A 25903-nucleotide genomic window follows, 5' to 3' on the forward strand; every position below is an offset into this window, starting at 1 on the left:
TTTTTCCTATAGAAGAAATTTCTACAAAGAATCGGAAGCAGCCATTGAGAATGGCTGAAAATTTAATTTTTCTTAGGCAAAATTTTTAAGAATTACCAGTAAAATTGATATGTTCTTCAAAAACGTTTTTCCTAAAAATGGGTTTATATCTGTTTTCCTGAAACATGATGTACTTAAAGAAATTTTTTAACTGGCGGTCAGTTAGACAAGCAGTTTGGGAAATTTCCAACCAAACAGAAATGTGAATAGAAAATCACTGAGTGTAGGAATATAAATTTCCAAGAAACATTTAGAATAATCTCAAATCTAAGTGTAACCAAGGACAATTATACAATCCCGAGAGGGAAGCAAAGTTCCGAATACTTAGAATTACAGTCAAGCCGTACCATCCACTTCCACATCACCCTCCCTCTCTCCACTCACGCAGGACAGTTCCGGAGAGAGCTTGGAGGCCATGTTGTGACCGAACAGCTGGAATTTGGGATGATTTTAAGAGACTTTCTACCCAAACTCACCCAGATCAAAGCTTCTTTACACGGTGTACATGAGAATAATCAGACAAAGGCGTTTCAACAGTTATTTGATGTGGTGGCATCAAACTGGCTGTGTCACACACAACATCACTGTTACCAAGTAACGTGCCAGAAAAGACACTTCTGACACCCACATGCGACTGCTTTTCTGCCCATTGCTTCATAATTAAACATACACACAACACACACATGAAAGCAACTGGATTTTTTATTTTTAAGGCCATGTAAAAACGGCTGCATCATACGAAACACTTTGATGTAGATGCTTTAAATTGGGGTTGGTTTTCTTTTTCTATAAAAGGCCAGACAGTAAACATTTTAAGGTTTGCAGGCTATACCGCTTATCTCTACTGCTATAGTGCAGAAGCTGCCACAGACATTATGTAAACAAATGAGTGTGGCTGTGTTCCAATAAAACTTTATTTACAAAACACAAAATCTGACCTGGGCAGGTCCAATTTTGCCCATTGGCTGTAATTTGCTGATCCCTATAAAATGGCTGGGAACAAAGTTATTATGTAAAAATCATTAATATATAAAACATGAGGTCTAAAGGAAAGAATCTTTGCAATTCATATCACAGAGGTAATCTTTCTAACATATAAAGAGCTTCTGGAAGTCAACAAAAAGACCAGTAACCTAACAGAAAAATGGGCAGAGGAATAAAGGGTTCACTGAAAAATATAAATGGCCCTTAAACATGTGAAAAAAAATGCTCAATTTTACACATGAAAAAAAGATGAGGGCCAGCCTAGTGGTACAGTGGTTAAGTGTACACGTTCCACTTCTTGGTGGCCCGGGGTTCGCTGGTTCGGATCCTGGGTGCGGACATGGCACTGCTTGGCAAAACCCATGCTGTGGTAGGCATCCCACATATAAAGCAGAGGAAGATGGGCATGGATGTTAGCTCAGGGCCAGTCTTCCTCAGCAGAAAGAGGAGGATTGGCAACAGTTAGCTCAGGGCTAATGTTCCTCAAAAAAAAAAAAGATGAATTAATTTGGTAGATGTTGCCAGATTGCCCTCTATTAGGGACTGCATCATTTAAACCTCTACCAGAAATACAGACGAATGTGATGGTTCTTCACAAACAGGATAAATCACCCAACTTTTGGATTTTTGCCAAACTAGTAATTGAAAAATGCTACCCCAATATACTTCTAAAGATACATTTACCCTCTGACCGAGAAATCTCGCTTTGGGAATCCACTGTCTAGATGCACCCGTGCACATGTGTACAAGGTTATTTACTGCAGCACTGTTTGCAAGCTGCAAAATAGAGCATATAGTATGCAACCTTTTTCACAGGCAGAAGAATATTTATATTTGTCAGTATTTCCAAGGAGCAGCATTAGATAAATAAAAGAAATCATTTTTATATTGGCTTTCTATCGAGATGGGAGAGGACAATGAGTGGATAAGAACAGAAGTGAGAGGGAAAATCCTCAGTATATTTCTTTTCATATCGTTTTAACTGTGTACATGTATCACCTACCCAAGAATTCTAAATTAAAATAAGGGGAGAAAGACACCATTTACAGTAGCACCGAAAGATAAAATATCTAGGAATAAGCTAAAGAGATGTGTAAGACCTATCTGGAAAAAGCTTTAAAATGTTCCTGAAAGAAACACAAAACTGGAAAAACTGGAGAGTATGACAGATTGTTTGCAAAAATGGCCACAATAAATCTTACCTTCCCTGTATGAATACCTCTTTGCAATGTGATTTTGCCACCCCTCCCATTAAGAAGTGAATGCTGTTTTTCCCTCCTCTTGACTCTGGACTCATTCATGTGCTTGCCTTGGCCAGCAGAATGAGAGCAAATGTGATACACACAAAGGCATGAAAAGCACTTGCACACCGGAGTCTTGCTCTCTCTCAGCACTGGGACCTCTGTAACCACTGAACCAGCCTGGGTTAGCCTCTGCAGACAAGAGACCACCATCCTAGCTGTAGAAGGTAAGAACCCCAACACGTGAGCGACGACACCCAGGGCCATCCAGCTTCAGCCGGGCTTTCCAGACCACAAGAACACCCACAGACAACCCACAGAACTATAAGAAATAATACGTGTTTGTTGTTTTAAGTCACTAAGTTTGGGGTAGTTTGTTATGCAACAAAAACTAATTCATACAAAGAACCTCCTCATGTTTTTAGATGGAAAGTCCCAATATCATCAAGATAGCAACTTTCCCTTTATTAATTCTAATAAAAATATGAACAGGATTTTTTTTTTTCTGAAACAGAACAAACTGATCCTAAAATTGATTTGGATCCAACACTGGATCATTATAAATACACAAGAATAGCCAAAAAAATTTTTTTCACAAAAAAACAAGCAGACACTAGAAAAGTAGAAAGTCCACAACTAGTCCCCAAAACACAGAAATACAGTAGTATGATAAAGGTGGCATCATATTGTTTTAGAATAAATAAATAGCTATCTGGAAAAAAGCCAAGTGAATCCCTACCTCACATCTTATTACCAAAATAAATTCCAAGATTGATCAAAGATTTACATTAAAAAAGAAAAGAAACCACATATCTAGTACCCAGATTGGAATCTCCAAACAGCATTTTTCATTAAAAGGAATCAGATTTATTTAGAGAAATGACTGATTCCAGGTTTTAGGGAAAAAAACAAGAAGAAAACCCATACACAACATGTAAGATGCGCCTGGAACGTCTTTACTTACCAGATATCAAAGACACCAGCAAAATCTACTACGGCTGCATCAAAAGGACACAGGCTCCAACCTGCAGAGGAGCTTGCTGTCCAACTAACTGACAACAGAGTATCCATAAAGATAAGGACCGCACACATCAAATCTGTTTCAACCCACGAGTTCAAATGACAGAGCTAATTGGGCACCACTATAGGATACAAGGCGACCAATTCATTTTGAAAACTGGTAAATAAAGGTGAAAAAAATCAGGCATTTATTCTGCCTCTCCTTTACAAACTATACCACTAATTAATCAAGTAGCAGTTAAGAAGGTTTTCTTTCTATAAACATTCCAGCTAATGCAAAATGGTGCAGCCACTAGGGAAAATAGTATAGAGTTCTCAAAATATTAACAATAGAACTATCACATGACGCAGTAATTCTACCTCTGGGTATTTATCCACAAGAATTGAGCTGAGGGTCTCGAAGAGGTATTAGCGCTCCCAGGTTCACTATGGCACCATTCACAATGGCCAAGACATGGAAACAACCTCGATGTCCTTCACAGACGAATGGACCAAGAAAATGCGGTACACACGTGAAAAAGGAACAGACGAATTAGGACATCACTTTTCAACCCCCAGTAATTTACTGCATCTGAGCACAGTTTACCCAAAAGACAACCAGGAAATATTAGCCTTCTAATGGAATACAATGCCAGCTTTGAAATATACTTGAAAAGAAAAAAGAATTTGAACCTTACTGACCCTCTAGATCCTTGTACCAATTTACAGCAAATACAAAGGAATATATTAAACTATGCAATGAAGATGCAATAAGAAAATCAGATGCAGGAAATTACAGAACCCATTTTCTCTAACAAACAAATCCCAAATCTTTCGAAAAACAAGCCCGGGTGTGGAGGGGAGAAAGAGAGGAAGTAGGGGAACCTACAAATTTAGAGACTTACATGGATCACGACTGCAACATACAGACTTTATTTGGATTGTGAGTCCAACAAACTGCAAACAAGATTATGATATTTGAGACAGTTGGAAATCTGAATACTTAAGGGCTATGCAACATCTAAAAGTGTTCAATTTTTAGGTGTCAAAATGATATTATGGTTATATTTTTAAAGGACTCCCCCATCTTTAGACATATACACTAAAATATTTATGGATGAAGTGAAAAAATGCAAGAGCACGGGAAGTTGACGGGTTCTAGACAAAACGAGATGAGTCAACAGTTGCTGAATTTGGGTTATGGGTACACAGGCTTCATTATGCTATTCTACTTTTGAGTATGTTTGACATTCTCCACAATAAAAAGGTTTTTCTTTTTTAAAAGATTTTATTTTTCCTTTTTCTCCCCAAAGCCCCCTTGGTACATAGTTATGTCTTTTTTCTCAGTTGTGGGTCCTTCTAGTTGTGGCAATGTGGGACGCTGCCTCAGCATGGCTTGATGAGTGGGGCCATGTCTGCGCCCAGGATCCGAACTGGCAAAACCCTGGGCCACTGAAGCAGAGTGCGTGAACTTAACTATTTGGCCATGGGGCCAGCCCCTCCACAATAAAAAGGCTTTTAAAGAAACTATAAAAAGTACCAAAGGAAATCTTAGGAGAATCTTTTTAATAATCTTGCAGTGGAGATGGACTTCAAATATGAAACAAAACCCGAAAGTCCTTAAAAGGGAGAGATGGAGAAATTTCTCTTCACCCAAAATAAAACATACTTGCCTTGCCTGGCAAAAGCCAATAGAAACAAGATAAGAAATAAATGACAAACTGGGGGAAAAAAATGCAATTCACATCGCAGTCTAAAGGTTGGTTCCCCACTCTATAAAGGGTAACACAAATCAGTAAGGAAAAAAAGGAAAATGGCTCTTAACAATGTAGAACCTCACTTACAAAACTAAACAAATAGTATTTCTCACCTATCAGGCTGACAAAAAAAACAAAAGCAAAACTCCAATAATAATATCGTGATGGCGACGGTGCCATTTGTTGCAAACAAAGTCACAAACACGCACACTCCCTTACTCAGAAATTCCACCCCTGGGAAATACTAGAACTACTGGAAATGCTCACGTACGTGCAACGACACACATCCAAGGCCATTCGCTGCAGCACTGCTTACGACAGCAGAGGACCAGACAGCCCACAAGGAGGGCCTGCTTTGGCCTGGTAAAGAAGGGTACCTCCAAAAAATGGAATACGGGCACCCCAGGAAAAAAGAAGTATTTGCTTATTTTTTGGATGTGGAATTATCTCTAATGTATATGTATTAAATGAGAAAACACCACAAAGTACACCATTTATGTACAAAAAAAGGGAAAATGTGGGGCTGGCCCGGTGGTGCAGTGGTCAAGTTCACATGCTCTGCTTCAGCAGCCCAGGGTTTGTAGGTCTGGATTCCTGGTGTGGACCTAGACCACTTGTCAAGCCAAGCTGTGGTGGCGACCCACATACAAAACAGAGGAAGACGGGCAACAGGCGTGAGCGCAGGGCCAATCTTCTTCACACAAAAAAAAGCCTGGGAGGGGGGCAGATGCATTTGCTTGTACACGCACAGACTGTCTCTGTAAGGACAGAAAAGAACTTGGTGACACTGCCTCTGGGGAGAGGAGATGGCTGGCTGAGGGAAGGGACAGACAGTCCAATAACGGAAGAATATTCAGTGTTATCCCTTTCGTACCTTTTTAGTGTGTGTGTGTTTAATGAACCTACTGCCTAGTCAAAAAACCTAAAAATTGAAATCACCGTCTTACATCTCTGCCAAAACAGCTCAGAACCCTGTTGAAAATACCACAGTTTATTAGACAATGCTTTCCTGGTTATAACAAAGCGCAAAATGCCCCGAAGTGTAACTCCACGGACGATGGGAAGGCAAACAGAATCTGTCTGTAAGGCTCCATATTGCTGGGGTTCTCATCCCGAGTCCTGCTGTTTTCACTGTACATAAATATATACATAAATGCACTTTCACAACAACAGTAATAGACTGAAGTTAAAAAAACAAGAGTTAAAAATGTTTCTCTTTTCTTGCCAAAGGGCACAAGCACTGACAGATCTAAAAGTATCCTTGAAAACATCATGCGTTTGCACAGACACGCTGAACCAATCTGAACCAAAGTACACACACCCTCCTACATTTCATGTCTTATTCTCTTAGGACTCGTCCCACTGGAATATCCACCTTGTTCTTCTCTCAGCTGCAAGGTTACTAATCCCTGTGCAACTTCCAGAGCCGAGCGCATGAAAACTCACTCAGCTGTGCTAAGAAAATCGCCTCACCTCCAGCCCCACTTAAAACAGCTTCATTGTTCTCCCTGATTGTAACATGTGCATTGCAGGGAAAAAACACAGGAAAGTTGAAAAACAAACTGTACTCCAAGTCCCCAAATCCCAAACCTTGGAGACAACTGGTAGAAAACTCACCCCCACCCAGCACATGGTCCCCTCCCGCAGCACTCTGTGTGGACGGTTTCTGACTCCCCCCAGGAGCGGGGGAGATGTAATTATTGGCCACATGCGATTCTGAGCTCACTCCGGAGCCACAGCACATGGGTTCAGCTCCCAGCTCCGCCGAGTCACCAGCCTTGTAAAACTTGGTCGAATTCCTTAAAGTTTCTGTTTCAAATTCCTCAAGAATAAGATCAGGATAACTGCATGCGCCTCGTGACACAAACGATAAATGAAGTCATAATTACAAAGCGCTCAGAATGGTAACAGCACAAAGGTCCCAGGCAATGTGAGGTACCACGACCTTTGGGTTTTCTGAACATTATATACACATTCTGCACGTGCTAAACACTGTTGCCTAACAGTCCTCTTTCCTGCCCGCTGAAAGTTCTGGAACTAGCTTCAGGGTTCCAGGGAAAGAGCTGAGCACTGTCTTACTTGTTCCCACAACAGGTGGTGGAGTCAACTTCACCAGATCGTGCGAGAACCAGACCCACCTGAGGGGGTCAACCGTCGCCCCCGGCCCACGCCAGCCCCAAGTGTGGCACATGTGCACAGGCGGGGAGGACCCAGCAAAGCTGAGGACAGTCCCACAGGGAGTCCCCCAACCCCAGTCATTCGGGAAACATCAGAATGACAAATATTTAAGGAGACCAACCTTAAAACAAACTCGCAAAAATCAACAGCTTTTCTGTAATCAATAACAATAAAAAACCATAATTGGGGCGATATTCCCAACAGCAACAAAAAACAAAGCAGAAGAGATAATCAAAAGCATGAAAACCTCAGTGAAGAAAGCCATGTCAATATACCATGCTCTGTTCCTGAGAACAAAGGTAAAAACCATAAAGACGTCTGTCTCTAAATATAGGGCCGTTTCATCCGAAACCCCAAGGGCCTTTTTTTGGGAGAAATTACAAGTGAACTTGTCCCAAATGTACTCTGCTCACTTAAAAAGGGGCACCTGAAACATAACATGACCTGAGAAACAGAGAATGGCAATACTTTATTTTTAGCACTTTAAGGCCACAAAAAAAAAATCAATAGCCAGGGACCATATGGTGAAGATTTTCAACATTTTCATCCAGCTCTTTAAAACAAACTCAGCATAGTTTCCAAAATGGCACAAACTACCTTGAAATATTTATTTTCCACATGAGGTTGAAAACTTTCTCCAGATTAAACTGTCCTGTAAAATCAATTCCCATTTTAGCTATTAGTCCCTTTTGTCTTATGCTAATGACCACTGGCAAGTATTATTTAAGCCCTTTACCACACTGATGACTTTGTACTGAGTAGTCCAACAACTCTGTTTAGAAAGAAATGCCTTATCTCATAAAAGTTAAGAGAAATAGTCTTCACAAAGTACCTATCAAAATATTCTATTACACTCAGTGCCTTAAGTTCCTCCCATGGACTGAAGTTTCTCCTAAATCCGTATTTCCCCAGCAACACAAAGATTCTCAGAGGGCTCACCTGTGTGCTGGGCACTAACGGGGTTCCAAGCTAGAGCGCAGTCTGCATCGCTATTTGGAGACCCTGCGGATAAACTGTGAAACACTGATTACATGCAAAGACGGCAAAAAATAAACTTGTGCCCCAGAACTTCAGTATCATTTTCCTAGCAAATAAAGTAAAAAGAGAGGAGAAAAACTAGTACATTAAATAAGTGATACATCAAAATCAAGTGGTTAAAATAACTAAATTAACCAAAAGCAAATAGAAAGCCACTGACAATGGAGTAGCTGGTATCAGATTTGCCCTGTTACCATATACAGCTGGAAAACTGGACAAAATACATGAAACCAGAGTTTCTAGATATTGGGCAAAAGGGCAGTGGACCCTGAGAAGTGAAACAAACAAGGGGAGCCCTGTGATGGCTCCAGCTTCCTGCCTGGAGGCATTTTCTGACCCAAACGCTGGGAGAAGAACCCAAGCAGAGAGCCCCGAGCAGAAAGCACAGGTCTTGCTATGTTGAAGAGACAGAGACCAGAACCCCAGGAGGCTAGGGCAGCTGGAACCTGAGGACAGACTAGCAGAAAGGAGCTGCTCCGAGACCAAGCTACAGAAACCTGCACAGAGGCCAACCTGAGCCTGGTCAGGAATGCAAAACTGCACACAATAGGGTGAGGCTCTTGAAGGCCAAGCAAAGAAGCTGGAGGGAAACAATTCTCAGAGGGCAGGCAGAGCTGGAGGACATCAGAGTTCTGAGTAGCCCGAGCGGGAAACCTCACTGAACACCCAAAGCATTCGTGGTCGAGATCCCAATAGGGCTCAGGGAGGGCTAAATGCGCCTCAGGATAAGGCCACTCTAGACTCACTCTAAGAAAACTCAGAAATAAGCCTTGAAAGACTTGAACTGATTCACAGGTAATTAACTGCCTACCAAAACACACTTTAACACCGTTTAAAGGAAGGCAACAAAATCCAGACACTAACAACGTGCCAACACAATGTCTAGTAGCCAATAAAAAATAAGGAGACAAGCCAAGAAACAGAAGAACGTAACTCAGGATAAAAACATCAGTCAACAGAAACAGACCAAGAAATGACAGACATAATCAAACCGGCAGATATTTTAGAACAGCTAACATAAATATGTTCAAGGACTTCAAGGAAGACATGATCACAATAAGGAAAATAAGGATGTTATAAAAAAGAACCAATTGGAACGACTACAGCTGTAAAACACAATTTTGGAAATGAAAAAATTTACTGGATGGACTTAGATGATTAGACACTCCAGAAGAAAGGGTCAGTGAACTTGAAGAAATAGCAAGAGAAACTATTAGCAGGAATAAAAGAGGCTGAAAACACCGGGCAGTGCCTCACTGACCTGTGAGACAGTAATCAGCAGTCTAACATACATGTAATTGGAATCCCAGAAGGATGGGGAGGTGGAACAGAAAAAACTTTTTGAAGATGTAATGGCAAAAATTTTCCAATTTCATGAAAACTATAACTCACAGATCCAAGAGGCTGAATAAATCTCACAAAGAAAAAACAAAATACAACAAAACACACAAACAGACATCATAATTAAATTGCAGAACATCGGCGATAAAGAGAAAAGTCCTAAAAGCAGCCAAAGGAAAAAATCCTTTGACATACAAAAGTACATGATACAAAGATACACGACACACAAAGAAACAAAGAATGACTGCAGACGTCTCATCACAAACAACACAAGGAAAACTCCACCTTTAGGGGCTGGCCCTGTGGCCTAGTGGTTAAGTTTGGCGCACTCTGCTTCAGCGGCCGAGGTTGTGGCAGCTATGCTGTGGCAGCGACTCATTTACAAAACAGAAGAAGATTAGCACAGATGTTAGCTCAGGGCAAATCTTCCTCAGCAAAAAAATAAATAAATAAAAATTTAAAAATCCATCTTTAAAGTGCTGAAAAATAACCAAAACTATCAACCTAGAATTCCATAGCCAGTAAAAACATCCTTGAAAGATAATGACAATATAAATACACTTTCAGACAACCAAAAGCTGAGAGAATTTGTCACCAGCAAACCAAGACTACAAGGAATGTTAAAGGAAGCTCTTCAACCAGAAGGAAAATCATACTAGATGAAAACCTGGATCTACACTAAAGAAACAAGAGCATCAGAAATTATATGTGATCCATATAAAAATAATTCTCATTGTTTAATTTCCCTAATAGATAATGGACTTTAAAAAGATAATTGTTAAAACAAGAGTAACAACAGTATTGTGGCGTTTATAATCTTGAGAAATAAAATGTACAACAAAAACAGCACAAAGGACAGGAGGGAAATACACAAGTATCTTGTCACAGAGTTCTTATACATGAAGTGCTATAGTATTATTCAAAGTTAGAATGTGTCAAGACACCAATGCATACTGTGAACCCGAGGGCAATAATAGAAAGAAAAGAAAGGAAGAGAGAGGAAAGGGGATGGGGAGGAGAAGAGGGGGAGGGGGAAAAAGGAAGAACGAAAGTAAAAGAAAAAGAACATGTGGGTCTGGCTCAGTGGCATAGTGGTTGGGTTCGTGCACTCCCCTTCGGTGGCCTGGGGTTTGTTGGTTCGGATCCCGGGCACAGACCTACACACTGCTCATCAAGCCATGCCGCAATAGCATCCCACATAGAAGAAGCAGAAGGACTTACAACTAGGATATACAACTATTTACCAGGGCTTTGGGGAGAAAAAAAAAAAATAAGGAAGATTGGCAACAGATGTTAGCTCAGGGCCAATCTTCCTCACTAAAAAAAAAAGAAAAGAAAAGAAATGGAAGATGCATCTATTTATGTGCAGTGTCTCCCCTCATCCAAGGGTGATACATTCCAAGACCCCCAGTGGATGCCTAAAACTATGGATAGTACCGAGTCCTATATATACTATGTTTTTTCCTATACATACATACCTATGATAAACTTTAATTTATAAATTAGGCACAGTACGAGATTAACAACAACTAATAATACAATAGAATGACTATATAATATACTGCAATAAAAGTTACTGTAGACCTTAGCAACCTCAGCATACGATTCCTTCCTTTCCTTATTAAGTCAGAAACTTCCATCTTTTCACTTAAAGGAAGTACTTTACAGCTTCCCTTTGGCATATCCGAATCGCCAGCATCATTACTCTTGTGCTTTGGGGTCATTATTAAAACAAGGATCACACATCGAAATTACTGAACACAAGCACTGTGATAGTGCAATAGGTGATCTGATAACTGAGATGCCTACTAAGTGACTATTGGGTGGGTAGCACAAATATGCTGGACAAATGGATGATTCACATCCTGGCAGGAACAGAGTGGGACCACAAGAGATTTCATCACAATTCAAAACTTAATAAATTGTTTATTTCTGGAATTTTTTTATTTAATATTTTTGGTTGACTGTGGGTAACTGAAATCATGGAAAGTGCAAGTGCAGATAAGGGGGTGCTACTGTATGGCTAATAAGCCAGTGGTGAAGATAAAAAGTGATTCTATTAAATAATCTAAAAGAAGGCAGGAAAAGGAAAAAAGGGGACAAAAGATCGACGGGGCAAATACAAAACAAACAGCAAGACGGTTCACCTGAACCACATCAAATCAATAATTATATTAAATGTAAATAGTCCAAACACTCTAAATAAAAGACAGAGACTGTCAACTAGATTAAAAAAGCAAGACCCTGACTATAAACTATCTATAAGAAATGCCCCTTAAGTACAAAGAGACAGAAGACTCAAAAGCAGAAGGAGGAAAACGCTGGAAAGCTGCAAACAGACGGGAGTACTGCTGCAGGGCCCGCATCAGGACACAGGCTCAGGCAGCACAGGGAGGCCAGGCAGCTTTTTCTCCAGGACCCAATCACTCTGCCAGCTGGCCGGGCGAATGCATCAAACAGATGCCTAAGAGCACCCAGGGCCAGCCCCTCTGAAGGCCTGTACGACCCGACTCTGGACGTGTGCGGAAACGCAGGCAGGCAGGCAGGCAGGCGTCACTCCTCAACGGCTACACAAGAGACAGGAAAGAGTGAGCCGTGAGGAGAGGAGGAGGAGATCTGGGCACTTTTTTTCTGAAGATAACTGGCCCTGGAAAAAGGTCAATTTAATAGAACATACTTTAGAAAGCACACAAAAATTTCATAATAAATAGGGGCCAAACTTCAACTTCCCAAAACATGGACAATCAGGTGCATCAAACTTTAAACAACTTAAACACTAAAATCTACGAAACAAGAGTTTTCAGGCAATGGATAGCAGGCAGTACAGGACAGTGATCCTTGAGCGAGGGGGAGAAACGGGGTGAGCCCAAGAACTTTCTGCAGGCCACAGTGCGGGGAGGGCAACCCAGGCAAAGCCTGTCAGTCTCTACACGCTGCGGACTCAAAGGTGGGAGTTCGCAAGAGGCCAAAAGGGCGAGGGTCCCCTGGCCAGAGCAGGGGCGAGGAAAGAGCTGCAGAGACTGTTCGGAGATCTGCAGAGGGACCTCCCTCTGAGTCTGCAGCTGAGAACTGATCAGCACACGCATGCAGGAAAGCTGCCCGAGGACAGAACCACCTCCAAAGTCCACCCAGAGGTGGTGCTCCCAGCAGCCACAGTGGAAGGCCATGTGCTCCACGAGGCCTGAGTAGATTATTCAGTCAGGTACCCTTCTCGGTATTTGGGAGAAAACAGCCCCTGCGAAAGGCTAATCTGACCTCACCTTCAAAGCTGAAAGGCAAGCATCAAAAGGATCAAACTGTTTCCAAGCAACTTAACTGCATCCCAGAAAACAGCTCAAGAATGTTCTGGAAAATACACAACTATCCAGCACCCAAAAAGGTAAAGTTCACTGTGCCTGGCATCCAGTCAAAAGTTACAGGCAGGAAAAGGGACCCCCAACGAGGTGAGAAGGAAGCAATGGAAGCTGACCCAGAAATGTCTACTAATTCTATCATCTGTGGCAAGTTAACATTAAACATTAAATTAGTTATTATAATACACATTAAAAATTAAACATTAATTTTAAATTAATTAAACATTGATATAGCAATTAAAAAGACCAATGTAAATCTATAAGGATGTACAAAGAGCTCTTAAGATATATATTTTGAAAGACAAAAGTACGTCACAGAATAGCAGTATGACCTTGTTTATTAAAATTATGTGTACGCTTGTGTATAAATGTATCTTAGAAACATCTGGAAGGATGCAAACACAACAATTAAATGAGGGGCCAGCCCCACAGCCTAGTGGTTAAGTTCGGCGTGCTCCACTTCAGCAGTGCAGGTTCGGTTCCTGGGCATGGACCTACACTACTTATCAGCGACCCACAGACAAAACAGAGGAAGATTGGCACAGATGTTAGCTCAGGGTGAATCTTCCCCAGCAAAAAAAAAAAATACCCTGATGAGAATCAAGGAAACTAAGGAGGGCTGTAATCTTCTACTGTAGATAGCTCAAAGTTTGTTTTGTTTTCTTTACCGAGAGCCTACGTGCTTCTCAGGTCACTTAAAACAAAAGTATTCACTCAAAAGATATATACACAATGCAGACCAAAGCAACTAAAGCTGGGTGCTAGTTCTTAAGCAAAGTTTAGAATCTGTTCAACAAAAATCTACTGAGTAACTACAATATGAAGGATAATTTACTTAGAAATAATTATTGCTTAGTAACATTAGGTTGCTTATAGACGTTATTTTTCTAAATTATAGAGAGAAATTATTGAATAAATAGCATCATGAATTCATGATTATTGGTAAAAGGATGAGATTGAACAATAGAAAATTAAGCAAAAATTTCATAAATAGTATTCTATCATACTATTATGTGACACCAGAGGTATACTTGCAGCCCTGGTTAACCAAAAAGCCGTATGGTTGCAAACTCTGGTTCAGTATAGTCTAGCATAATGGAATGTCACCATAAAGAAATCAGAAGTCACAGAAATCAGGGCGATATATGGCAGAGTGAAAAAGGATTGTGACTTCTGAGAGTCATAACCTAACATAAATCAGTTTTCGATGTTTGGTAATTCAGCTATTTCATTAATTCAAACTAATTTCCACTTCAAATAGTTCGAACTACTATTCTTTTAGAGTATTTGTAAAATTCGGACATACTTTTTAAAATAGCTGAAATAAAACAAAGTGAATGGTTGACAGGAATGTAAAACAATGCAGCCACTGTGGAAAACAGTCTGGCAGCTCCTCAAAAGGTTAAATGTGGAATTACCATAAGGTACAGAGCACATCTAGGTACACACTCAGAAGAACTGAAAGCCGGGACTCAAACAGATCCTCGTACACCCATGTTGACAGCAGCGCTACTCACAAGAGCCAAAAGGTGGACGCAGCTCACACGCCCACCAAGAGATGAATAAACAAAACACAACGGAATATTAGTCAGCCACAAAAAGGAACGAAAGTCTGATACATGCTGAGACAGAGATGAACCTAGAAAATATCATTTTAAGTGAAATAAGCCAGATATAAAAGGCCAAATATTGCATGAGTCCCCTTGTATGAGGTACTCAGAATAGGAAATACACAGAGACAGAAAGTAGAGAAGTTACCATGGGCTAGGGGCAGGGAATACTGAGTTATCAGTAACAAGACAGAGTTTCTATTTGGGATGATGAAAAGTTTCAGAAATAGAAATAGAGGAGATGATTAGACAACATTGTGAATATATTTAATGTCAATGAATTGTACATCTAAAAAATGGTTAAAATGGTAAATTTTATGTTATGTACATTTTACCACAATTTTTAGAAGACCATACAAATAAATAAAAATGCCCAATTGTTGGGGGTGGGGGGTTGTACCCTAATTGCACTTTTCTTCCTTCTACAGATTTAGCCTTCTGTAGCTGACAGTTGGGACACTCAAACACATTCACAGCCACCAGCAGCCAGCAGTCCTGTGGGTTGACAAGCCATAGGAACAAGCATATGCTCTCAAAAGTGGTCTGCCAGAAGCCTTAAAAGAAAAGTAAAATACTTTAAATCTACAATCACCAAGCATTATGAAACAGATGAGCTTAACGCTGAAAAACCACTTCCAAACTTTTGCTTGAGGGCACTTTTGGGGGTTACATGTAAGCACACGACCTTAGCTCTAACTTCAAAAAGGAAAGAAAGGAAGGAAGGAGAGGCCATGAGAAAACTCCCTCAGCAAAGCAGGAAGGTAACCTGCATGCACCCACTCAGTGACAGAGGGACCACTCAGCCCCCGAGGCTTTCTCACTATCCAGGATTTTAAACTTCTCTGCACTCTTCTTCCCATTAGCATTTAAACCACCCACATGTGTCACATCTTTACAAAGAAAAAGTCCTCCCCAACCCCAAAGACCGCTGTGCCCCATGCTTTCTCTTACTCTTAAGAAACAGAAACGTGAGAAAAGCTGGCCACGGTCATCGTGTCTACCTCATCTGCTCCTCGCCTGGGACCCACAGTGGCCCAGCTCCGCCCCAGTCACACAACGGAACGGCTCTGGCCAAGGACACCAGCCCCCTTCCTAAGAAAGCCAGGGGAGCCTGCTGGCCCTCAGCTCGCTTCTCCCCCTCGCTGCACTGGACACTGCTGTCCACTTCGTCCTTCTTGGAGCACTCTCCTCCCTTGGCTTTGCCGCCCCCGCCCTCTTCTGCTTTTCCTCCCCCGTCTGTCTCCTGTCCTTTCTCAGGCTGCTTTGTGGACACAGGCCACACTATAAATGCTCTTGATACACTCTCCCTGGATCACAGGCGCCCTGACAACTTCAGTGGCCATCTTTATACTGATGGATCCCAAACCCGTACATGCCTTCTTCCTTCTTTGCCTGACCAAATCCTCCTCATCTCTCGGGTCCCAGCTTAGATTTCACTGTGGGAAGCAATCTGGGACCTCCAAACCTGGTGAGCGTCTCTCCTGCAGACTGCCTTTGGGCCTGCGCTATATTCCCCCATCGTTGTATTTACGCTATTAGTTTTGCTTGTTTGCTTGTGGTGCACTCTCTACTAAATTCTAAGTTCCTTCTCTATCTTGTCCAGCCCAGTACCTGACACAGCAGTCACTCAAATGAATGAATGACTGATTGAATGAATGATTAATCTCTTCACCACCCAGCACCATAGCCACTACCTAACAGGTGCTTAGGCATTCAAGCTAATGAATTCACTCCATTTCCAAGTAAATTTCATCTTGCTGTTTCAATTTTGAAATAATAGAAAGTGCCATTTTCTTGAGATGAAAAACTTTCTTTAGTCTAGGTTTAACGCCCAAGCTAAAAGAACCAAAAACCAATGCTTTAACAGGCAACCTAAGTGTCTCAGGTTTACAAAGTAAACTTCATTTTCCAAAATGCCAATGCTTATCCCAAACATTTTTTTTTTAAAGATTGGCACCTGGGCTAACAACTGTTGCCAATCTTCCTTTTTTCCCCCCAAAGATTGGCACCTGGGCTAACAACTGTTGCCAATCTTCCTTTTTCTTCCCCTAAAGATTGGCACCTGGGCTAACAACTGTTGCCAATCTTTTTTTTTTTTTCCTGCTTTATCTCCCCAACCCCCCCGTACACAGTTGTATATCTTAGTTGCAGGTCCTTCTAGTTGTGGGATGTGGGACGCCGCCTCAATGTGGCCTGACAAGCAGTGCCATGTCCGCGCCCAGGATCCGAACCCTGGGCCACCGCAGTGGAGCGCGAGAACTTAACCACTCGGCCACGGAGCCGGCCCCCCAAACATTTCTTAATTATACTTTTCCTAAATCCCTACCATGATTCTGGGGAGGAATTTCCCCCCAATATCCTAGGCTTTCCTGCTTAAAGCCATCAGCAGGAATTTCAAAAGTCTGCATTCTCACGGATGCTCTGTGGCTGCTGAGGCTGATGCCGGATACCAGACTGAAGCTGGGTGGTGGACAGGCATTCATTTTGTCAACAAATATGGAAGGCGGTCACTCCTGCCGGCTCCATCCGAGGTGGTACAGTGGTGAAAAGCATAGCAAGGTGTCTACCTCCCTCAGAAGCGCTGGTTTTAGGAGGAGACAGCCGCTCGACTTGCAAGGTAATTCCAGGCGGTGGCAGGTGCGACTAAAGAAATGAGTGAGTGATGTGATAAGTAAGCGGCTGGTGGAGGGCCACATTAAATAATGTGGCTGGGAAGGTCACTCTGAAAAGCCGGCTTGTGAAGAGCAGGGATAGGGGAGGCCCGAGGCTAGGCATGGCAAGAGGGACAGCCACCGCAAAGCCTGGATAAAGCGCGCTGGGTAAAGCTAAGTGGAAAAACACAAGTCAGAGGTCAAACAAGACAAAGGTAATTTTACAAAAAAGAGTATTTAAAATTAACACCTTATTTTTAGAAGGGCTCCCCTGCTGTGTCTATGCAAATCAACTAGCATTGAGAAGGAAAAAGGGGATATTATTTATTAAACCCATGAATAAAATATACTGAAAAATAAGTCACAGGAATGAAGCGCTACCAAAACCAGAAGAGAAGATGTGTAACATGTTAGGTGGGCGCCCCGATTCCTGGGCCCGGCTAGAACCACTCATCTATGAGCACAGTTTGTACCTGGCTTCAGCCCTTCTCAGCACTGCCCTCCTGGCAGCCTGTTTGCCGTCTGTCCTAAAGCTCAATAATCAACAGGGAGGAAATTAAAAACAAATTTTTCTTTACTTAGAAAACTCCTCAAGAATATATGATTAACCATTTTTCATGGTCCTTCTTTTCTAAGTATCACACATTTACCTGGTTTCAAAAAAAGATTACACTGAAAGTATAATTCATCAAGAAAAGATTCTTCTTAATGCCTCAGGGTCTCCATCATAACCATGAATTACTGTAGAAGGTAAAAGCCATTGGATATTTATTTCCGAGGCCTCAGCTTTCACACATGAAAAATGATGGGGTTAGACTACATGACCTGCAAGGCCCTTTGGGCCTGTTTAAAGAACGTAAGTTAAATATCTTACATTAATGTATCTAAAGAACACCACTAAAGTGAAATGTACAGATGTTTAAAATTAAACTACTCAAAACGTTGCTTCTCTTTAAGGTCATCGACATAAATACACATACAACTGGGTTACATGAGGAATACGGGTGTCAGCTTCGAACTCACGCTTGGAGGAACGCCGGCACTCTTAACTGTGATTTATTTTTAACAGCGGTTTCTCTTTAGGGCGATTCCTCTTCTAGATTCTCACAGTTGATATAAAACTCACCACAGAACTACAGCTGGATTAACTGTATCACAGGTGTAAGGTTCAAGATCTAGTAAAACAAGACTGCCAGAGAGAAGTAAGTCACAAAACAAAACACAATTTGAGCGGCTAAGTTTATTGTACCAAAGATGGAAGAATGAATCACGGTGGTTCAGATGAAGAGATTTAGACCAAACAGCAACCAAGAGAGGGGCAAAGATTACCGAATGAGGGATTCGTCACGTGTGAAGACTGAGAAGCTGGAAGAGCTCCTTGGTGGCGGCCTAACTACACACCTACGGGGCACGAAATGTGCCTCTGCCCAGGTTTGCGCCAGCACCCTCTTTTCCTCTTCCAGCTGACCCTTCCCGCAAACTAACAAACAGCACAAAAAGGGAAATCCGAGCAGATGAGGAAAGTGAGGGAGGATGAACTAACGTCTCCAGGCATGAGGCACTTCACCCAGGTCCAGACTTATTTTCAAAACAACCCTGGGATGGTGGCGTTACTCAGTTTTTTTTTGTTTTTTTTTTTTAAAGATTTTATTTTTTCCTTTTTGTCCCCAAAGCCCCCCGGTACATAGTTGTGTATTCTTCGTTGTGGGTCCTTCTAGTTGTGGCATGTGGGACGCTGCCTCAGCGTGGTCTGATGAGCAGTGCCATGTCCGCGCCCAGGATTCGAACCAACGAAACACTGGGCCGCCTGCAGCGGAGTGCGCGAACTTAACCACTCGGCCACGGGGCCAGCCCCTGGCGTTACTCAGTTTTACAGAAGAAACAGCAGCTCAAACCAATTACACACCTCGACTAACCTGCCTTGAGGCAGAAGGACCGACAAATGGAAAAACTGGAATTTTAATCCAGTTCCTTGCCCTCCAGCTTCTGTGATGTCAGCTACCCTGGAGCCATCCTGGCCCCTGAACTGATCTTCCGGCCACCTCTCCTCTCTTCCAGTCAACTCCGCACACTGCTGCTGGAGGCTCTCTTGAGAAACACACATCAATAACTTCTTACCTAGGATCAAGTTCAGATTCATTTCCCTGGCAAGATCGCCCAAAATCTAACCCCACCCTAAAAATCTAACCCCATCTCCTCCTCCACAACACCAAACCCCCTCCCACAGCACTCTCTTCTCCCACCCAGGAAGCCACCATTGGCAGCCACAGTGTAGATGCTCACACATTCAGGCCCTCCTCTTCCCTCTTTACTGGACCCCCACCCCCATCTTGTTCAGGTTTTCATCCCTCCCTCTTGTGAGTCAGGTAAGGTAACCCCACGTCCAGCTCTGGGGACAGACCTAGGCCTGATGAGCCTGGGCCAATGTTTCTCACGGTGACACAATTCACATCAAGGCAACAGGAGGACAGTTTTTTATATTCTTTCTTTTGGAACTCTCCTGCACATTATAAGAAGTTTAACATCCCTCCAAAGGATATGATAGGCTCTGGCATAATTACAGATGAGGAACCATAGCCCAGAGTGACTAATTTGCCTACGATCACAGAGCTAGAAAGCAGTGAAGCTGAGGCTGCAACCCAGGACTGTCTCATGGTAGAGCCTGGGCCTTTCCAGGATACCAGGTGGCTCCCAGCTCCTACTCGAAAACTCGTCTACTGAGTGTCTACTACTGATCACTCTACGAGGATAGGAAAACAAGGAAGAGCCATTGCCCTCAAAGGCTGATGGGAAAAGAGACAAAGTTACAAAAGAATGTGGTGTAATAGAGAGACTGTACCAGGAGAATGGCAGCACAGTGGGCAGAGATCTTATTTGTGGGCAGGGAAGGAGGTGTTGGCAGCGAGGGAACAAATCCGAGAAAGTAGGGGAGAGGGTATCCTGAGCCTTAACGACTTGGTCAGTGTCTTTCATCTTCCTATCGAATGTGGTCTTGTATAGTTGTTTTTTAAAACACTAAAATCACAAAGGCCTCAAGGACAGAGACCATGTCTGTCTTCTTTTATATCCTCCATGATAAACCTAGTTCATTTAGTTTCAAATTATAAATAAGCACTGAAAATAGGCTAAATTGAAATGCCAAGAAAGATTGTGTCCCATCGCCACCAGCAGAATATATCTTTTCATAGGAGGAAGTCTTCCCCTACTTCTAGGGTAGAAGGAAAGACTACTGCAGATACTGTAACTATTAAGCTCCCCATCCTTGTAGGAGCCTCTAAATTTAAAGAGCTATGATCCCATTTTCTTTTGTAAAACAAAAATGATAGATTACTTAAGTAAACTACATTTTGCTGTTTTTTAGATAATTGTTTAAATCATGATATGGCACAAGGATACCGATTTACTAAAGGCAGTTGATCAAGTTAAAATAGTGAGGAAAGAATACTGAATTCACCACCCATCATCAACTCTCCTCAAAGCCTGAGGGGCCTGCGAGAACCAGACTCTAACCTAAGCAATCCCAGGGAACTAGCCACAAATCACAACAATCTGACTCATTAATAGGAGAGTATCATGCAGCCTGTATGGCATGTGGCCAATCTACCCAATTACTGACGCTCTCTGAGCTCCGTATAAAACACGTGGCATGTTGAACTCTTCATTTAGCCACTGTCTAATATCCAGCGGCAACTCTGATCCCACCAGTTGAATCATCACATGATTACCAAGATGGTTCTCAAACTCGTTTATGTCAGTTGTACTTATAGTTGTAGCCAAGCAATTGAATTATTACATAAGCTAATGAAACGACAGTGGAAAAGAGTAATTGTTTCTAAGAAAATTAAGTTGAATGTTTTCAGGAGCCTTGATAAAACATAAGTTGCTGAAAAGTTTACTGTCAAAGTTCAGTGTAGTTGAGACAACAGTTAAGACATATGGGAAAGAATTTTTATAATCTAAGATTCTATATTCACAATGCTTTGAAACTGTTTTTAAATTCTCTAAGCTCTTTAAAAGAAACTAAAAATGGAAGCCAGAGGCAATGCATTCTATCATTCACGATGGATCACTTACAACTCCAGTCAGAGGAACAGAATCAAAGACAAGACCTTGTCTTTCCATCAAAGGATTGGTGAATAAATGTATATTTATGTACTTCAAATTAAAAAAAGATGGTATTTCCTTTTCAACTGTTATTTTCATCAACTTTTTAGCCAACTACAGTTAACATCTGGAGGTGAAAGGTCAGGCCATGTCTTGGTCACCTCTGATGTAACAGATGCAAATAATCCCATTCTCTTCACTTCTAGTTCTAAGCATCCTCCTGTTGCCAGCTTAGGAGCACCTTGTCTGTTGAGGATTGTGTTAAGTGCAGTGAGATGACAAGCAGACAGCAACATAACACATCCTAAAACCTCTGGGGATGTTAGCTGTAGCCACTCTACCGATGGCAAAATCCGTTCTAAATGAACACTGGCAGATTCATACAAATGCCAAGCAATGACAGTTTTAAGTATCATCACCAAAGCATCTGGCCGAACTAGATGGCACTGTCCTTACCTTAACGCATATCAAGCCACAAAAATACAGCAAACTATTAATTTACGAATATGTTTACACCATATACCATCAGACTGGAGATTTCAAGATATTAAGGATTTATTCTTAATTTTTAAATGTGATAGGAATTACTGTGTTCTTAAAAAGTCTTATTTTGGGAGGTACATACAGAAATATTTATCATGAAATAGTATGCGTGAAATTTGCTTCAAAATAACAAAGGAAGGGGAAAAGGAGGAAGGAAGTTTAGAGGAAACAAGTTTGGCCAGGAGTTGTTAATTGCTGGGGCTGACGATGAGTAAACAGTGGGTTCACCACATATTCTATTTTTGCCTACGTTTGGAAATTTTATAAATAAAAAGTTAAAATAAAGAATACTGAATCATGCCAAACTGTTTAGATAATACCCTAAAAACTCACAGGCATGGAGTTCTTAAGTGCAAATAGTATGAAATTTCAGTAATATATTTCATACCAAAAAAAAAATCACTTAATGGAACCAGGAAAATGAAGACGCATGGAATCTGAAAATCCTAAGCCAGGTTGATGCCATTTCTTCTAAGCCCGTGAGAACATTCTGACCCCATTCTCAGTGTTCCGGTTGCTTTCTTACACTGCTGTTCTCGAAATTGCTGAGGCTTCAGAAAGTTTACTCAAGAAACTGCTTCAGCAGCGAGTCCAATTAGGAAAGGAACGTAGTGGGCTGTAACTGGTTATAAATACTTTTATATCTGCTCAAAATCTGCCAGTTTGGACATATTTTACTTACAGTCCAGACGAACACCGGTCAAGTCAATAGGATGATGACAGCCAATCCCACTATTTTACAGCCCAAAGGGGGAAATGGTCTGATGGGTGTCTGTATTTACTTTCAGTATATCCAGGTGACACGATCTGAAACTTTCTGTCAGACAGAACCTAAAATTCAGTATGTTAGAGATTTTTTAAATTTCATTTAAAAATTCTTTTCAACTGACTTGACTGGGAGATTCCTCCTATATAAAAGGATAACCTATCAATCGTTCTGTAGCTTTCTCACTCACTGGCTTAAATGGAGCACAGGATTTTCCTAGAGTGACTTTAACTAGATCCAATCAATTAAGCTTCAAGAAGGGATAAAGTAAGACTCAACTTCAATATAAAAATAACAGAGTGTTAACTCCCTGAAGTTAGCTTTGGTCAATAAAGGCAAGCTCAACTCTTTAAAAAAAAAAAAACAAGAAAGAAAGGAAAAAGTCATCTTAGGTGTTGAAACCTAGTGGTTTCAAATCTCATTCAGAAAAAATGCCAAGCCCTCATCCCCCAGAACTCTAGGACCTGGGGGACGATGCCACTCTTCCTGGGGGCTCCCTCCAGCTCCGCTCTGCGCAGCCACACTGACTTCTAGGCATGCTCCCGCCTGAGGGCAATGCTCTTTCCTTAGAGGTCCAAATGGCGAGCTCCCTCCCTTCTTCAGGCCTTGAGTTGAGGGTCACCTTCCCAGTGACCGGTCACCCCATCTAGCATTGTGCGCATGCAAGCAGCACACACCCCGTCACACGTTCTCTCCTCCTTCCCAGCTGTGTGTTTCTCCTCACCTTCTTTTTCTCCTTATGACCTTGTTTATTGCCAGCTCCTTCACTAGACGACAAGGGCCCTGCGAGCAGGGATTTTTGCCTGAGTACAGGGATCTTAGACTATTTTCTTTAATGCTGTGTTCCTAATGCTTCAGCAGTTTCTGTCCCATAGTAGATGCTCAACAATTTACTGAAGGAACAAAATAACATGATGATGGCACACTGTGAGGATCCAATGAGAGCTGCTCTCTGTGAACTTAGTGAACGGATCTGCTGAACACACGCAGTGGTATCACATCAGATTTTCTAGTAATGCCAATGCGCTTCGGAACCTCATTCATACGTCTGTCTTCTATGCCTCCAACACTGTTTTTGGAATGTTTTTATCTCGTTTGGATGTCTGAAAGGTAGTTTACCAGAATTAACAAGGCACACTGAGGCAGTGATAAACAGAACCAAACTCAAATTGCCAGAAACCCAGACAACGGGAAACTGGGTTAACAAAGTTTTGGATAAAGAAGCAGCAGATAGAAAAGTTCATCACCTCCACAAGAGTAACTGGAAACCAGAAACACTTGGTTCAGCTCCCCGAATACAGTTAAGGCAGACCTAGACCTTGGCGTCTGTCAGATCCTAGTTGACAGTTTATTTTTACAATAATTTGAATAAGATTACCCAACCATAACAACTATCCTTTGGTAAGCCCTTTCCATAAATTTTTACTTAATTCTTGAGATAATGTGGTACAGACAGTATTTTTGAAACGTTGTTTTTTCACCTTTAGGGCTTTTTTTCCCTTATCCCTCCCCCACCCCCAACCCTGACCCACACCAGCAGTGCCCCCTGGGCCCCTGCCTCAGGAGAGGGATACGATGCAGCAGGACAACACAGTCTGCCCAGCTGTGGGTCCCAAGGCCCTCAGAAGAGAAGGACTCTGAGCTTCAGTGGGAAACATCTGTGAGAAATGCTGCAAAGGAGAGACAAAGCCCCACCTCGTTTCTCCCACCCCCGCCTCCACCCTCAAAGCCTGGAAAAGATGACCCGGGCTGCGGAAAAGAGAGTGGGGAGTACACAGCAGAGTCTAGAGACAGTGGTGAGACCTGGAGAGAGAACCATCACCCCCTGGTGCCAGACCGCAATGAAACAACAAGTGGACTGGAGGGAAAATAGCGCTTGACTGCATCAGGGTAGAAAGTCTCTCCAGCGCTGCAGAGATGCGGGTCCCTCCAGGGCATGGCGACAGCAAGGAAGCAGTGGAGGAGGGAACCACCACACCGAGGGGTGAGGACCACAGGAGCAAGTGACACCTCTGTGCAGAGGGACTGAGGGCTAGCCGGGGTGCGCCCCCGGGGCATGATGTAACTCTCTCTGCCCTCAAAGCAAACCTAACCCTGGGCAAGAGGAGGCCGCGTGCGAACTGAACATACAGGTCCACTTCCCAGCAGGATGGGGACAGAAGCTGTTGTAAATTATTACAGAAAAATAAAGTTCTATTTTTTTTGCCCATCCGGATTGTGCAATGGAATTCACACTCAAGTTCATATTATTACTTATATTTTGCAGATGAGAAAAGTGAAGCACTAAGTAACTTTCCAAAGTAACGTGGCTGGATTTGATCCCAGACTCCCAATCTCCATGCCATTCCACCACTACTGCATTGAAATAAACTTCATCATCACATAAAACTGATTTCACTCATTCACTGCATCTCTAATAGAAGACACAACAGAATTTCTCTTCTAAATGTAAAACTCAAGGGAAATCAAACAGTAATAAGGGAAATGCGCTTTTATGTCACAGCTACCATGAATCATAGAGGAATGCCAACAACCTCAAAATTAATTCATTACATACACGTTGCCCCATAAACAATAGTAATTATACAAAAGTACAATTCATTAGAAATACTTAATACCAAAAAGATACTATGAAGTCATTAGCATTTTTAAATGTATCCATGTTTTATTAATAATCTACATATATTTTTAAAACAACTGTGAATTTTAACTGCAACTGTGAAGAAGTACGATACACAGTCTGTGACAATGTTTTTGCTCATTTAGATCTAAAGATCCCCTGAAAGCTCCCCAGCTGGGAATCTCCAATCTAGAATGAACTCTGGATTTTTCCAACCAGGCACAGAAAATACTCCAAACATTTTAACTAAACCACTAAGCTGCAAATCAAAAGGAGCAGATCTGTTTTAACCATTCTGAGACACTACGTCCACGGCCACAGGGATTTAGAACGAGCCGTGCCAGAGAAACAGACTCTGCACGTGGTGCTCACTGGCTCCTGAAAGCGGCTGAGTGTGACCAGCCCCAGATAAAATATTAGATCACGACAGGGAGACTGGAAACGTACGCCTTCTTTGAAATGTACTTCCCAGCCTGCGAGGGCAGTCATTATAAGGAAGAACTCTTTAGGAGACCTCAAACTGGAGCCATCTTCATTTATTTGACACCACTCCCTACTCTACTCAAGGAGAGAAATGATCCTCTTCCACATTAGCACTAACGCACGTTGGAGTATTTAGCTAGTGTTTATTTTTTTTTACATAAAATTTTCCAACTGTGGCCTCTTTATTGACATCAAT

At 42.0% G+C, this 25903-nt stretch overlaps 1 protein-coding gene across 7 annotated transcripts in view; it reads right to left on the minus strand.

The window, feature by feature from the left end:
• Positions 1 to 25903, minus strand: part of SNX9 (sorting nexin 9) — a 104063-nt gene that overhangs the window by 67004 nt on the left and 11156 nt on the right. Inside the window, exon 1 of one of the 7 annotated variants that reach the window (XM_070256314.1) lies at positions 8138 to 8382. The exons of 5 other annotated variants lie outside the window; for them this stretch is intronic. The gene's annotated coding sequence lies outside the window, so the exon portion shown is untranslated. Of the gene's footprint in view, positions 1 to 8137; positions 8383 to 25903 lie in introns of those variants that run through there. One more of the 7 variants, XM_070256316.1, reaches the window with a different exon arrangement.

Source organism: Equus caballus, chromosome 31 (genome assembly GCF_041296265.1).
Source record: "Equus caballus isolate H_3958 breed thoroughbred chromosome 31, TB-T2T, whole genome shotgun sequence".
NCBI lineage: Eukaryota > Metazoa > Chordata > Mammalia > Perissodactyla > Equidae > Equus > Equus caballus.